We start from the raw sequence: 441 nt of genomic DNA on the forward strand, positions 1-441 counted from the left end.
CCTGAGAAATACTGTCTTCCATACAACCATAGAATTACTGGGTGAGTATACCTTAACAAGACCTGGATGAAACTGCTCTGCTTACCCAAAAGGTTATGCATGAATATGAGTTTTAAGAATGATGTTAATATTAACATTAACAATTGGGTGGCAAGTTGGCAGAATTGATAGCACAGCAGACAAAATGGTTAGCAGCATTTCAATCATATTTATGTTCTGAATTCAAATTCTACCCAGGTCAACTTTGCCTTCCTTCCTTTTTGGGTTGATAAAATAAGTACCAGTTGAACACTGGGGTCGATGAAGTTGACTTGTTTTATTGACTTGTTTTATGGCTAACATCATCATAATAGTTCCATTGTTTTTAGTGGCAACAGACAATCTCTGAATAAATGAAAATATCAAACAAATATTGTACAGGAACATCTGTAGGAAGATTTG

Source organism: Octopus bimaculoides, chromosome 12 (genome assembly GCF_001194135.2).
Source record: "Octopus bimaculoides isolate UCB-OBI-ISO-001 chromosome 12, ASM119413v2, whole genome shotgun sequence".
In the NCBI taxonomy this organism is placed as follows: Eukaryota; Metazoa; Mollusca; class Cephalopoda; order Octopoda; family Octopodidae; genus Octopus; species Octopus bimaculoides.